Raw genomic sequence first — 13903 nt, forward strand, 5'->3', positions numbered from 1 at the left:
TGCAAGGAGAGAGGGGATTACAGCAAGTGGGAGTGAGATGGAACACACAAATTACAAGCATTAGAAATAGGTGTAGAGCATGAGTTAAGGTTTAATGGGGATCACTGCAATGTAGTCTACCCCAGTAAATGGGGTGATGCAATATTGTGATTAAGGTAGAGTGAAGAAGGGAACAGATCGGTAGATGGGAGTGAAATAATAAAAGTTGATCACACAGGAAGGGGGAAATGCCATGTGGAGTAGACTAGCTCGGGAGGGGGTAACACAAAGGGGAAGCTAACACTCCAATTTGAAAAAGGTCAGGATATTTTGAGAAGATAGGAGGATACATAAATTTGAATTCAACCGCATTGAATAGGCAGGCTGATACAAATCAGGAAATGATTTACTTAGAGTTAATAAATATACTAATCACATTGTATCAGCAGGAACAATGTGGGTACAGGGAAATACAAGAATTTACATCACACTCCTGAACTATTTGCATACGTTTGAAAAACAAAGAAGTGAAACAAGGAAGGGAAATCGGCTTCAGAAACTCTGCAGGAAAGAGGAGGTGGGGAAACAACTTGTTGGTATCTGAGAAATTCAGAAAAAAATTCAAAGCCTATTGAGGGGTAAAAGAAACCAATGAAGTCCAAAGCATGAAAAATTCTATTTCCAATAAAGTAGGAATATTTGGGAAAAGAGGAAAGATGTTAGAGAAACCCAATGAAACCAAGGATGATGTAATTTGTAATATCCATAGAAGATAGTATTGAACAGCAATCTCACGTTTTCAAAGCAATCAGTGGATCTACAAAGGAAGATGGTTGTGTTTGACTGTCCTCTTATTTTACAGATCTCTCACTAGTGAAAACATCCCAATATCTAACCTGTCAACCCTCACTGGAACCTTACAGGTTTAAGTAAACTTAGCCCTCAGTCTTCTAAATGCAAGGAACAAAGGTCCAAGCTGTCTAATATCTCTTGATAGGATGTGGTTATTTAAGGTAGGATCTAGTTTTGCACATATTGTTTTCTTCTTTCTAAATGAGCAGAACAGCAATGTATTTCCAGAGGTTCACTGAATGTGTAGCATTTTGAGATGCAAGGAACTATACAAAAAAAGGTTCTCCTCTTCAACCCATCACTACTGACGTATATTAGTTTAAATTAGGATCTCCCATTCTATATTCTACCATTATTCAGTCTGAACTGTTTAACAGTGGCTGCCTTTTGTTTTCAGATTCAGATTATTTTATTCATCACATTTATGTTAAAATATAACATAACAACCAACACAACCTAAGGATGTGCTGGGGCACACCTCCAATCTCATCTCATTGACTGGAACACCTGACTCCAAATAGCTTTTGTAGAAGACATTACCCCAGAGGTTCACATACCTTTTCCAACAAATACATGTAATATTGGATCATTTTTCTCAATAAATAAATGAACAAGTAGAATGTTTTTATGTTATTTATGTCATTAATTGAGTTCTCCTTATCTAGTTTCTGTCATGGTCTGGTCCGTGAAGTCCACATTCCGGTTCACGGTCCAGTCCGTGGACCCAGGACTCTGGGTCTTCCAGCTGTCCCTCGTTTGGTTGAGTTAATCCTAGGCACATGATTCCCATCTTTGGGCTTGGAATATAAGTAGCCTTGGGGTTGAGTGTGGGCTGTTGGTTTGTCTTGTCAGTCCCCCCTGGAGCAACTGGTTGATGCAAGGCTAGTGAAACCATTTGTGATCTCCAGGCCTGGTTGGAGGACCACTGCTTCATGGAGCCTTGTTGCCACTTGTTGGAGTGGTCATTGTGGTATGGATTTGGCTGTTTCTGTAGCCAGCCAAGGTTGCTGGCTGCCCTGAGTCTCAGAGCCACCCTGGATTGAGCTCCTTTCCTGTCCTTGCCTCTGTTGGGTAAGCCAGGCTGTAATTGCTGTTACCCTGTGGTTGGTTCTGTCCCTTCCTGTCCCTTGTATCTGTTAGGTAAGCAGGCTGTTTGCTGGTACCCTGCAGTTGGGTCTGTCCCTCTCTGTCCTAGCCTCTGTGGGGTGAAGATCCATGTCCTGCCCAGGAGAAGCTCAAGGATCCCAAGCCAAGCTCAGGACCTGAGGCTCCAGCCTGCAGCCAAGCTCAGGACCCAAGGCCCCAGCCTCATCCTGTCCTTGCCTGGTTCTAGGGTACGAGCCCAAAGCAAGATCCAGGTTCTGGGGCTCGGAGTCGAAGCCTTGTCTCCTAGTCCATGGTTTCTAGTCCTGGTCCCACTTTCCCTAGCCCAAGTCTGTGTTCTTGACCCTGCTCCTGGTCTGTATCCTGTCACGTCCCTACTCTAGTCAAGTCCTGTTCCTGATACTTCAGTGTCTGTGTCTCGCATTTGGGTCTGTTCCCAGCACCCCCTTGTGACAGTTTCAGGACTTGTGTGAAGATCTGATCACATTTTTGCCATATTTATGCAGAAATAGAGAGAATTCTACAGGGTTCACAAACTTTCTAGCCCCACCGTAAATGCTGCAGCTGAACCCACATCCACAATTTTCACCAGCAGCTATGCCACACTCGCACTGCTCTCTGAGTGAAAAAAGTTCCCCCTCGTTCCCCTTAAATATTTCACTGTTCACCCTTAACCTATGATCCCTAGTTCTAGACTCATCTAGCTTCAGTGGGAAAAGCTTGTTTGCATTTACCATATCTACAGTATACCCCTCATAATTTTATATACCTCTATCAAATCTTCCCTCATTCTCCTACGATCCAGGGAATTAAATCTTAATCTAGTGTTATCCGGAAAATGTTGACACTTTTTATAGATTTTATAGGAAAGATGTGGAAGCTTTAGACAGGGTGTAGAGGAGATTTGCCAAGATATCACCTGGATTAGAAAGCATCTTAGCAAATTCCTAATGCATGTTTTTAAAACAAAATCACACAAAAAATTGAGAATGTGGAACACCATCACAGGCAGGTGAAGTGAATGACATAGAAGTTCAGTGGAAAGTTATTAAGCCCACAGTGAGGAAGGAGTACAAGGATGTGGGTTGAGGAATACAATTCATTTCCTTTAACTATACGTAATTCTATGCAAAACCTCTTCCTTTTCTCGATATCCACACATAGCTAAATGCATTGTAACAGTTGCAATCAAAAGGAAAATTTTATGTTTGGCAGAATTTAGAAAATAATTGCATATCTGTAGTACTCGAAGTCAAAAGGTCTATGCACAAGTACATGTATGCCCAGGGGCAATTAGAAACTGAATTACGGCAGCATCACAGGCACATTGAATCACATAAGCAGCATTCAAAAGAAAAACATAAATTAAACATGTACACAATTTTCACATCCTTGGAGCACCCCAAGGTAGTCTACAGGTCAGGAATGATGTATGGACCAAAAGTATGCCAGTCATGTTATGCACAGTACTTTTATGTTTTGTAACTCAAAAATGAAACTAATTGAGAAAAATAAGGGAGTCCAGAATGCATGTTTAACTCACCTATGATGTGCCATGATGACATATGCCAGTTAAGTAACTTTACATATAATCCATAATGAATAATTTAAAATAAGAATGCTTAATTGAATATAAATTTACAATATTAAACAACACTCCTCTCTGCTTAGCTATAAACTCCAAATTAACATAGAACAAATCTCAGTTTATATGCTGTACAAATACAGTACACTATGTAGTATAACTATATAGACATCCACAGCATAGTAAATTTTAAATTGTCCCATTCACACCTATAGATTGTACAGGATTTCTTACTGTTGTGGGATAATGTCTTTCCTGACCAGGGAGGTCATTTTGCTTGTCAGGTGAGACTTGTGGCTGTGTAACCAGCGTCAGTTCTGGGACCTCCTCCGTGTCGGTTGTAGGAGTTGACTCTGGCACTGCAGGAAGTGGTTCTGACAGCTCTGGGTACCTTCCTTCCAGACGTGCCGGCATCCTGAACAGCACTGAAGCTGCTCAATCTGCTGATCCATCCCAGGCCACCACACAAAGCTTCAGCCAACATTTCATTTTGACCACACCTAAATGACCAGCATGTAGCTCCTCCAACACTTTAGCTCTCAGCTTGGATGCTACAATAACTCTCAATCTCCACAAAAGGCAACCTCTGTCAAGGGCAAATTTGTCCCAGTGCTGGTAAAAATAGGGGAACTGGAGTTTCTGCTGCAGATTCCAGCCATTTTGGGTGGCCATGTAGACCTGTGTTAGTGTGGGGTCTTTTCCAGTTTCTCTTTGGATCATCTCTGCTCCGATAGAGAGAATTTTGATTTACATTGGGGAGAATACTTCAGGAGGAGTGTCCTTTTTGTAAGTTTTACAGCTATTTCCTTTTCCAAGGGTAAATGGGATGATCCATCAGCATTTCAATTAGTTTTCCTCTTGAATTTGATCTTGTAGTTGTGACTTCCAAAAAATAGAACCCATCTCTGCATTCGTGCCGCTGATGTTAGTGGAACCACCTTCTGTGGATTGAAGATGGGCACTAGTGGTTGATGATCAGTAATGATGGTAAACTCTCTCCCTTACAGGTAGGTGCTGGTTGAAACATTTTACACCCCAAACCAGACTCAAGGTCTCGCTGTCAGCCTGAGCATAATTTTTCTCAGCAGCAGTGTTGCAAAGGCAATGGGGCATTCACTTCCATCATTCATAACGTGACATTACTGCACCTACTGTATACCATAAGGCAAGGGATTAGATTAGATTCAACTTTATTGTCATTGTGCCAAGTACAGATACAAAGCCAATGAAATGCAATTAGCATCTGACCAGAAATGCAAAGAATAGTGTTATTTACAAAATAACTGTGAATAAAAAGTAAGCGCTACAGCACACAAATATAAAAGTACTGAGACAGTACAATATGGGTGCAACACTGCTTAGCGCTGTGATGCGAGGTTCAGCAGCATCACAGCCTCAGGGAAGAAGCTCTTCCTGTGCCTGCTGGTGCAGGAGCGGAGGCTCCTGTAGTGCCTACTGGATGGGAGGAGAGTAAAAAGTCCATGGTTAGGGTGAGATGCATCCCTGATAATGCTTTACACCCTGCCCAGGCAGCGTTTATGGTAGATGTTCTCAATGGTGGGCAATTGGGTGCTGATAAACCGCTGGGTAGTTTTCACCACACGCTCGAGTGCATTGCAGTCCGATATGGGACAATTGCCATACCACACTGAGATGCAACTGGTGAGTATGCTCTCAATGGTACAGTGGTTCCATTCACACGGGCATCATCACAGGCAAGCTGCACTGGATGATGTGGATCATAATGTGTGAGTATAGAGCTTGATGTCACAATTTTCATTACCTTTTTGAAAACCACTTCACACACACTTTGTCCATTGCCATTTCTTCCTGAACTGTGGGAATGAGATCAAGGGGTGGAGCACAGTAGCCAGGTTTGTTATAGTAAGTTACAAATCCTAAACAGGACCACAACTGTGACACGTCCTTTGGCCTTGGGGCATCCACCACTGCTTGAATTTTCTCAGCACACTTGCGTAATTCTGGTGTGTGAATGGTGTGACCACAGTAAGTGATACTTGGTTTAAATAATTCACACTTGTCCAATTGTGCTCTGAGCCCATAATCTTCTGATCTTTTTAATACTGTCTTGAGATTTTGGAGATGTCATCCTTACCGGTAACAATGATGTTATCCAGATAACACTGGGTGCCTGGGCAGCCTTGCAGCACCTAGTCCATAGCTTTCCGCCAGAGTGTAGGTGCAAAAATAAGCCTATGATAGTGATAAGGTCCTTTGTTTATGGAGAGAAACACTTTGGACTCTCTCCCATCTCCATCTGTAGCTAGGCCTCAGCTAAGTCAACTTTGCTGAAGTGTTTCCTCCAGGAAGATATCCTCTATCCTGGGCAGAGGGTATTGATCTGCTTTCAGTACTGGGTTGCTGGTGACCTTAACATCACTACAGATCTTGACAGATCAATTCTTCTTGGCTATTGGGACCACTTGTATTGCCCATGGGCTCCACTCAACCTTGGAAATAATTCCTCCAGCCTCCATGTGATCTAGCTCACTGTCCACTTTATCACAGACAGTATAAGAAACCAGACAGACTTTGTAAAACTTGGGTGTAGCACTTTTAGCTAACACTATTTTCCCCTTGATTTGTTTTGAGTTTTTCAGTGCCCAAGTTGAAAACTGTCATAGCCTTTTTTAATTCACTTTCCTTTGAGCCTATTGCGGGGGATGTGGCATGCAAATGGTGGATGGATCTCCAATCAAGTTGTAGTTGTCTCAGCCAATCATGGCTCCATAATGCTGACCCTCCTGTTTTTACCACATACAAGTCCAATGTGGCTTGTTGGTTGTGCTGCACTGTTATTTTAAAACTTGAACATCTTGCTGTGTAAGTTTTGTGACTAATTGAAAGAAAATCAAGGAAGTCTGGAATGCATGCATAACTTTGTTTATACTTCTGTGAGGTGCACACACATGATGTGGTGTGATGATGTATGCCATTCATGTGCTTTTACATGCAATAAAAAGTAAAGTAAAGGCATCCATTAGTCTTGTGAGACCATGGATCTGCACCTAGAAAGTCTTCACTCTCCAGGGCGCAGGCCTGGGCAAGGTTGTATGGAAGACCAGCAGTTGCCCATGCTGCAAGTCTCCCCTCTCCACAACACCAATGTTGTCCAAGGGAAGGGCAAGGGCCAATACAGCTTGGCACCAGCGTCGTCGCAGAGCACTGTGTGGTTAAGTGCCTTGCTCAAGGACACAACACACTGCCTCAGCTGGGGCTCGAACTCACTCGACCTTCAGATCGCTAGTCGAATGCCTTAACCACTTGGCCATGCGCCCACACTGTAACCCATAATGAATTATTTAAACAATATATTTACGATATTATTGAAATAGTAAACACGCAGCAAGTAAGATCCCATTAGTTATCTGAATATTAATATCATTTAATGGTATGGCTTGAGAGAAAATGGTTTACCAGGAAATGTGAAATTGTGGAGGGAGCAGCTCAGAAAGATGGTTCCGGCAGTTTTCACGGACGCAGGTGACTTCTTCCAGTTTGTCCACAAAACTGCTTATTCTTCTTCTCTTGAGTCTTTTCTCTTTGCAAGTTGGTTGGGGTTCTGTTGGAGCCTGTGATCTACAGCTCAGACTGTTCTTCTCAAGCAATGTGTTTTTTGGACTGTCTGTGTGGCCTGGCACTTCACTGTCTGCAGAAACAGCCTGGAAGATGTGCGCCTTTGGGGAATGGCCCTGTATATAACCTGGTTCCTTGCTGATTTCACCAACGGAAGCATCACGGGAGACTGAAACAAAGGGACGGAAAACAATGTGTGCTGCTGTCAGACCCCCCCCCCCCCATATTCGAGTGATCCCCCCTCTCTCTCTTTTGATGGTGAGTGAGAACCTGTTGGTCCTCAAGTCAGGGGTTTGGAGGAACGACACAGACGCGCGTGTGTGTGTGTGTGTGTGTGTGTGTGTGTGTGTGTGTGTGTCTCAGACACCACAGACCTGTGGTTTTGGATGGACTCTGGATCAAGGTCTCTTTGAGGGCCTTTGCTATTTCTTGCATGGTGGGAGTTGGGGGAGGCCAGTGCTTATGCTGGCATAAGTGGGGGAAGGGCCGATACTTCTGCTTGTGTGTTAGGAGGGAGGGGAGGTGAGGCTTTGGAGTTTTGATGTTTCTTTTGTTCATAATTTGGGGTTTCTTGTTTCGTCGCTGTCTATGAAGAATAAGAATGTCAGACTGTATACTGTATATATTCTCTAATATTATATTGAACCATTTGAATTCCAATGTTCTTTTTCAAATAGTCTGTGGGTAACAACATCCATGACTGTGGAGTGCTCAGAACTAACTAATTGGCTCAGCTTACAACTTTGGATGGATGTCAGAGGAGGTCTTGAGCCTACTCACTCCAAATGGGTCATAGTTGACAACGGGACAAGAGCAAGCTGAGACAATGGATCTACCTGGGCAGGCAGGTTTGTGGATCTTGGGTAGGAGGTAGAAATGGGAAGTGTGGGGGTGTTGGAACTATAAGGTTGGTAGCAGTGATTGGGAGATCCCCTGAGCTGATAAAGTTGGTGATAGTGTGGGAGACAATGGCCTGGTTCTCCTTAGTGGGGTCATGATCAAAGGGTAAATAAGAGGAGGTATCCGCGAGTTATCGCTGTGCCTCGGCAAGGTAGAGGTCAGTACACCAGACTACAACAGCACCCCCTTATCGGCGGGTTTTATAGTAAGGTTAGCATTAGTGTGGAGAGAGTGGAGAGCAGAGCGTTCGGAAGGAGTGAGGTTGGAATGGGAACAAGGTGTGGTGAAGTCGAGACGGTTGATGTCCCGTCGGCAGTTAGCAATAAGGGGATCCAGAGCAGGCAAAAGACCAGAATGTGGTGTCCATGAAGAGGAAGACGGTTGAAGATGGGAGAAGAGGTAATCGGTGGGGGTGGGAGAGTCCTTGCCGAAGAAGTAGGCTCGAAGACGGAGCCAGCGGAAGAAGAGTTCAGCGTCATGGCGAATGTGGAATTCGCTGAGGGCAAAGGGGGAGAAAGGTAAGGCCCTTACTGAGGACAGAGCGCTCTCCTCAGATTTGAAGGTCAGAGGGGATGGTAAAGACCCGGCATCGCCCCCTTGTTCAATCCCTTCCCACTTATGTTCGTGACACTTCTCACGCTCTGAATTTTTTTCAATGATTTTAAGTTCCCTGGCCCCCACTGCTTTATTTTCACCATGGATGTCCAGTCCCTATATACTTCCATCCCCCACCAGGAAGTTCTCAACGCTCTCCACTTCTTTTTGGATTCCAGTTCCCCTCTACCACCACTCTCCTCCATCCAGCGGAATTAGTCCTTACTCTTAATAATTTTTCCTTTGGCTCCTCCCACTTCCTCCAAACTAAAGGTGTAGCCATGGGCACCCATATGGGTCCCAGCTATGCCTGCCTTTTTGTTGGCTTTGTGGAACAATCTATGTTCCAAGCCTATACTGGTATCTGTCCCCCTCCTTTCCTTTGCTACATCGATGACTGCATTGGCGCACTGCACACATGCTGAGCTCGTTGACTTCATTAACTTTGCCTCCAACTTTCACCCTGCCCTCAAGTTTACCTGGTCCATTTCCAACACCCCCCTCCCCTTTCTTGATCTTTCTGTCTCTATCTCTGGAGACAGCTTACCTACTGATGTCACTACAAGCCTACAGACTCTCACAGCTACCTGGACTATTCCTCTTCCCATCCTGTCTCTTGCAAAAATGTCACCTCCTTCTCGCAATTCCTCCATCTCCGCCACATCTGCTCTCAGGATGAGGCTTTTCATTCCAGGACGAAGGAGATGTCCTCCTTTTTTAAAGAAAGGGGCTTCCCTTCCTCCACCATCAACTCTGCTGTGAAACACATCTCTCCCATTTCACGCACATCTGCTCTTACCCCATCCTCCCGCCACCCCACTAGGAATAGTGTTACCCTTGTCCTCACCTACCACCCCACCAGCCTCCGGGTCCAACATATAATTCTCCGTAACTTCAGCCATCTCCAATGGGACCCCACCACTAAGCACATCTTTCCCTCCCCCCCCCCACTTTCTGCTTTCCACAGGAATCGCTCCCTACGTGACTCCCTTGTCCATTCAACCCCCCCATCCCTTCTCACCGATACCCCTCCTGGCACTTATCCTTGTAAGCGGAACAAGTGCTACACATGCCCTTACACTTCCTCCCTCACCACCATTCAGGTCCCCAGACAGTCCTTCCAGATGAGGCAACACTTCACCTGTGAATTGGCTGGGGTGATATACTGCGTCCGGTGCTCCCGATGTGGCCTTCTATATATTGGCGAGACCCGACGCAGACTGGGAGACCGCTTTGCTGAACACCTACGCTCTGTCTGCCAGAGAAAGCAGGATCTTCCAGTGGCCACACGTTTTAATTCCACGTCCCATTCCCATTCTTATATGTCTATCCACGGACTCCTCTACTGTAAAGGTGAAGCCACACTCAGGTTGGAGGAACAACACCTTATGTTCTGTCTGGGTAGCCGCCAACCTGATGGCATAAACAGTTATTTCACTATCTTCCATTAATGCCCCTCCTCCCCTTCTTACCCCATCACTAATTTATTTTTTAAATATTTTTTATATATTTTCTTTTTTCTCTTTCCCTCTCACAATAACTCCTTGTCTATTCTCTATCTTCCTCTGGTGCTCCTCTCCCCCTTTCTTTCTTCCAAGGCCTCCCGTCCCATGATCCTCTCCCTTCTCCAGCCTTGTATCCCTTTTGCCAATCTACTTCCCAGCTCTTGGCTTCATCCCTCTCCCTCCTGTCTTCTCCTATCATTTCGGGTCTCCCCCTCCCTCTCCCACTTTCAAATCTCTTACTATCTCTTTTTTCCGTTAATCCTGACGAAGGGTCTCGACCCAAAACGTCGACTGTACTTCTTCCTTTAGATACCGCCCGGCCTGTTGCACTCCACCAGCATTTTGTGTGTGTTGCTTGAGACAATTCATGTTAGATATCAGCCTAAGCATTTTATTGAGGTCCGTGATAATAGAAATGCCAAAGCTAGATTCGATTTTACCATGAAGTGTGGTAAATAATGTTGATGAACAACAGGCACTGATGGTCATTTGGGAAGATAATGTGACTGCAATTATAGAAATTTGGCTGAAAAAGGAGCAAAACTGGACGTTATATATTCAGGGAGGCAAAGTGTTCTGGAAGGTCGGGAAGGAACGAGAGGGCGGTAGAGAGAACGTAACTGAGGGCTCAAAGAGAGAATTTGGTTACTGCTAAACAACAGTGGAGGGAAACAAAAACAAGCTATGTGTTTGGCTGCAACTACAAAGCAAAGCAAAAACAAGGCTGGTTATACATATAAAAAACAAAGGACCTTTTTTATTTTTATCTTCCCCAGGATCTCCCAGTGGTCACACATTTTAATTCCACGTCCCATTCCCATTCTTATATGTCTATCCACGGCCTCCTCTACTGTAAAGGTGAAGCCACACTCAGGTTGGAGGAACAACACCTTATATTCCGTCTGGGTAGCCTCCAACCCCATGGCGTGAACACTGGCTTCCCTAACTTCCGTTAATGCCTCACCTCCCCTTCATACCCCATACCTTATTTATTTATTTATTTATTTATTAATTATTACATGTGTTCCCTCTTTTTTTCTCCCTCTGTCCTTCTCACTATAACTCCTTGCCCATCCTCGGGGCTCCCCTCCCCTTTCTTTCCCCTTAGGCCTCCCGTCCCACGATCCCCTCCTTTCTCCAGCCTTGTATCCCTTCTGCCAATCAACTTTCCAGTTCTTAGCTCCATCCCTCCCCCTCCTGTCTTCTCCTACCATTTTGTATCTCCTCCTCCCCCTCTCACTTTCAAATCTCTTTCTACCTCTTCTTTCAGCTAGTCCTGATGAAGGGTCTTGGCCCGAAACGTCGACTGTACCTCTTCCTATAGATGCTGCCTGGCCTGCTGCGTTCACCAGCATTTTTTATGTGTGTTGCTTGAATTTCCAGCATCTGCAGATTTCCTCGTGTTTGAGTTTGCATATGTTGTTCACTTGACAAAAGATCCTTCTAAAATACATATAACCTAGCAGACTTTGGAAGATCATTTGGTAATCACAAAGTTTGTGTGATGAATTGAGTAAATCAGATCTCCTATGTTCACATTAACTACAAAAGCCAGAAAATGGTGCACATTGCTGCAGTCCTGTTCAAGGTATTCAAGAATTGCCATTGAGAAATCCAGACTTAATTCCAGAGAATAGAAATGTTAATCTTATTAACTACATACAATAATAAGAACAACTAGATGATGAGTCATTATTTGTCTTTCTCCAAAGACTGAGAATATTTAACTACTTTCTGATTCTAGAGTTTTGGCCCACAACCAAAACGAAGACTGAAGGCAGTAAGTTACTGGACAATCACAACATTTTGTTTAACTTACTCATGACAGCAATAGGATTTAATGTCCATGCCTATTGCCTTTTAGAGGGTGTTGATGAATGGCCTCAAATAATTGGTGTCCATCTGATGCTGGAATTTTGAAACTACTGCTAGGGTGGGAATACTGGAACATTGATGCAATCATGATGAAAAATTGGCAACAAAATTTTAAAAATCAAGGCACAACTTGGGAAGAACATTGAAAGTGGTATTTCCGTGCATCTGCTGTCCTTGTCCTTCAAGATGCTAGAGATCACAATTTTGGGACGTATGGCTAAAAAAGAATTGACAAGCTGATGCTGTGCATTATTAATGTGTCAGCACAAATTGACACTTTAGTCAGGATACATCCAGTCTGGAGGACATTAATGAGCAAAAAATTGGTTCATTATGTCCAAGATGCAGTTGAGATTTTTGAAACTTGGAGATGAACTCAACAATGCAAGTGAAGAGTGCTTCAATCCACATTTGTGTCAAAACTTTCAGATGATAGAAAGACTTTGTGGAAGTCAGATGCCGTGTTACTCACCACAGGATAACCAGCCTCCAGCTTGCTCTTGTAGTCACACTAAATTTCTGTTAACAGTAACACCACAATGTTGATGGTGGGGCATTCAATGACGGTAATATCATTGCACAGTAAAGGTAGGTGGTTAGGATTTCTTGTTAGAGATTGTCATTACCCGGCAGACGAGTGCTCTTATCAACATAAGAAATAGGAACTAGAGTCGGCCACCCTGCCATTCAGAACTGCTATCCCATTCAAGATTATAGCTGTTCTACTATCTTGTCTTGTCCATACTGCACCAACTGCCGCCGCTGGGCTATAAATGTGCTGCAGCAATGTGTGGTTAAGTACCTTGCTCAAGGACACAACACACTACCTCAGCTCCAGCTCGAACTCGTGACCTTCAGATCACTAGTCCAACACCTTAACCACTTGGCCACGCGTCAACACTTTCTTCAAGTCCCTCCATTTCTCTAACGTCTAAAGCGTTACTTTGCCTCTTACAACTCTTAAAAATCCACTATCCTTTGAGAGAAATTTCTCCTCATCACGGTCCAAATAACATCCCTATTCTGAAATTGTATCCTCAGCTTAAACTCCTCAGCCAGGAAACATCCACCCTGCAACAAGCCCTGTAAATGAAATTCCTTTCATTCTCCTAAACATTTCAGAGCACAGACTGCCACACTTACAAAGTGATATGCTCTGATGCAGCTGCAAGCAAGTTTTTCGTTGCACCTGTGCATACATTTAATTGTACAAGGGACAAAAAACTCGACTTTGACTATTTTGCAAAGGTGGTTTCTGTCTTAAACATGCGTATAGCATAAAAATCATCTTTACTCATTGTAAATTCCTGTCAGAAGATGCAAACAATTCTTCTTTGCTTATGCACCTGTGTGTTGGGCTCTAACATTAATGAGAATGAGTATGTTCATGAGCAAGTCTCCTTCCTTTAGCTGCCTTGATCCGAAACATCACCTTGCCTCCACTGTTGCTGCTTTGATCTACAAAAATTCTAGATCATATAACAAGGAACAGTATAGTACAGGAACAGGACCTTCAACCCACAAGGCTGTGCTGAACCAATTAAACAAGTAATCAAATGGCCAGCTAAACTAACCCCTTCATATCCTTCACATTCATGTGCCTATTTAAACATTTCTTGAAGTGCCTGATGTACAGTGTCTGCCTCTACCACCATTCCAGGCACCCACCTCTCTCTCTGTAAAAAAAGATCTCTCACATCTTCTTTGAACTTATCCCCTCTCACCTTACATGCATGCCCCCTTTGGACATTTCAACCCCAGGAAAAAGACATTGTCTGCCTACTCTATCTACACCTCTCATAGTCTTAAAAACTCTATCAACTCTCCCCTCAGCCTCCATCGCTATGGAGAAAACAACCCAAGTTTGTCCAAATTCTCATTATATCACATGCCCTCTAATCCAGACAGCATC

This window comes from Mobula birostris, chromosome 14 (assembly GCF_030028105.1).
Source record: "Mobula birostris isolate sMobBir1 chromosome 14, sMobBir1.hap1, whole genome shotgun sequence".
Classification (NCBI taxonomy): domain Eukaryota; kingdom Metazoa; phylum Chordata; class Chondrichthyes; order Myliobatiformes; family Myliobatidae; genus Mobula; species Mobula birostris.